At 44.4% G+C, this 2,290-nt stretch overlaps 1 non-coding gene across 1 annotated transcript; it reads left to right on the top strand.

Annotated features, from left to right (window-relative positions):
• Positions 1 to 1,898: 1,898 nt before the first annotated feature.
• Positions 1,899 to 2,001, top strand: LOC128595086 (U6 spliceosomal RNA). The gene has a single exon (XR_008382773.1). It is a non-coding gene; the product is annotated as a U6 spliceosomal RNA (small nuclear RNA).
• Positions 2,002 to 2,290: the final 289 nt, after the last annotated feature.

Here is a 2,290-nt window from a genome sequence, read left to right on the forward strand (position 1 = left end):
GGAGGCCAAGCTGAGTGGATTACCTGAGCTCATGGGTTCCAGATAGCCTGAGCAAGAGCAAGATCCTATCTCTAAAAATAGCCTGGCATTGTGGTAGGCACCTGTAGTCCCAGCTACTTAGGAGACTGAGGCAGGAGCTTGAGCCCAGGAGTTCCAGGCCAGCTTGGGTAACATAGCAAGACCTTGTCTGTAAAAGAAAATTTAAAAAAAGAAGAAGGTTGGATGGCATGGCTCACAAACGTAATCCTAGCTCTCTGGTAGGCCAAGGTGGGTGGATTGGTTGAGCTCACATTTGAGACCAGCCTGAGCAAAAGTGAGACCAACCTTGTCTCTGGTGTTATGGCAGGCACCTATAGTCTCAGCTACAGACTCAAGAGGCTGAGACAAAAGGATTGCTTGAGCCCCAGAGTTGGAGGGGGCTCTTTTTCTATGAGCTATGATGCATGGTACTCTCTCTACCAAGGGTGACAAAGTGAGACTGTCTCACAAAAAAGAAAAAGAAAAAGAAAGAAGAATTGGAATCATTGTAGCAGTTCTGATTTGGGCCACATTTTTATTGACCTATAGGATGTCCTATTTCTTGCTATTTGGCACAGAACAAAAGGAAGCAAACTATAGGAAATTAGAAACACCCCACCACTAAAGGTTTTTTTTTTAATTTTTTCCCTTTTTAGGGGTTGACACTTGAGTTCACTATTGTGATTTTGATGTTACATATATGTATGTTAGTCATGGTTTCTATTGGTGAAACAGTTCTCAAGTCTTACCCATACATATTTTGAAATTTCACAATATGACATGCAGGGGCTCTCCAATCAACCAGGGATCTCAACTGTCAGGCAGGTTTGTCTTTTCTGCCCAGAGATTTAGAAAGAGAACCCTTGGTTAGCCTGTTTCTCAGAACAGGTGCAGCTCGGAATCCAGCTTAGCACGATGCAGTTTGGTCTACAAAAATCGGAGAAACTGCACATGGGAGCCACAGATGGCTTCCAATTTGAGAAACCCTAAAGGAAAAATCCAAAGTTCAGTTTTACAGAGTACAGAAAACTGGTCTCCGAGCAGTGCCTTGATCACTTGCTTCAGCAGCTAACGTACTGGGTCAGTGCAGTGAGGCCAGCAATGACCACTCTGTGTCCTGCACACGAATTCAGGCAAGACTTTATGAAGAATTTCCAAGTTTAAGGGGAGCTAGACAAGTCACTTTGGATGTGTATGTTTAGGCATAAGCAAAAGGAAGAATGGTTTATTTTGAAGTCTGGGCTAGATTCCGGCTTACCTGGGCTAGGATGGGAATGGTGGTAGCCGATCTCTAACAGGGGTAAGTTGAAGACACCCAACTCAAAGGAGTGAAAGAATAAAGGATATTTGTTTGGTCACGTAGTTGGAATGGAGAAGATGGAAGCTGGCCTCGGGCTTGACTGCCTTTGTCCATCTCCCACCTCTCCTTGGCTCTGTTCTCTCAGATTCTGCCACGTGGCCACAGCGATGACCATCAGCAAGTCCGAGGTCAGGCTTACAATTGGGCATCTGAGATGAAAGAGCAATTCCACCACCTCTAATTTGGAAAATTCCAGGGAAAAACAGGAGGTCGGGCCCCATGCCAGAAAGAACAGAACGTTCTACTGGATAGCCTGGGGGAGAAAGCAATTTCCTAAAAAATGGTGAAATAAGGAGGCAGGTGAATGTCGATAACCAGAAGGGATCAGAATGTGAGATAGACACACTCGACCACGACAAAATTGACTTTTCACATCATTTTTCTCTCATCGATAATTCTCCTTTGACCAATGTCAGTTTGTGATGCTAAGAGATTGATCTTGTAAACATCAAGTGACTTTCCCTCTTTGTACCTCAGTTTCTGTATACTAATTTAATAATAATAAAGCTTAATGATAGTAGTGCTCACTTCGGCAGCACATGTACTAAGGTTGGAACAACATAGAGAACATTAGCATGTCCCCTGCACAATGATGACACGTTTGTAAAGTGTTGCCTATTTTTTCTAATATTTGATAACAGAGTGGGATGACTATAGTTTTTTTCTTTTTTTTAGAGACAGAGTCTCATTGTATCATCCTTGGTAGAATACCGTGGCATCACAGCTCACAGCAACCTCCAGCTCTTGGGCTTAGGCGATTCTCTTGCCTCAGCCTCCCAGGTAGCTGGGACTACAGGTGCCTGCCACAACGTCCAGCTATTTTTTTGCTGCATTTTGACTGGGGTTGGGTTTGAACCTGCCACCCTCGGTATATGGGGCTGGCGCCCTATTCACAAGCCACAGGTGCTGCCC

This window comes from Nycticebus coucang, chromosome 9 (assembly GCF_027406575.1).
Source record: "Nycticebus coucang isolate mNycCou1 chromosome 9, mNycCou1.pri, whole genome shotgun sequence".
In the NCBI taxonomy this organism is placed as follows: Eukaryota; Metazoa; Chordata; class Mammalia; order Primates; family Lorisidae; genus Nycticebus; species Nycticebus coucang.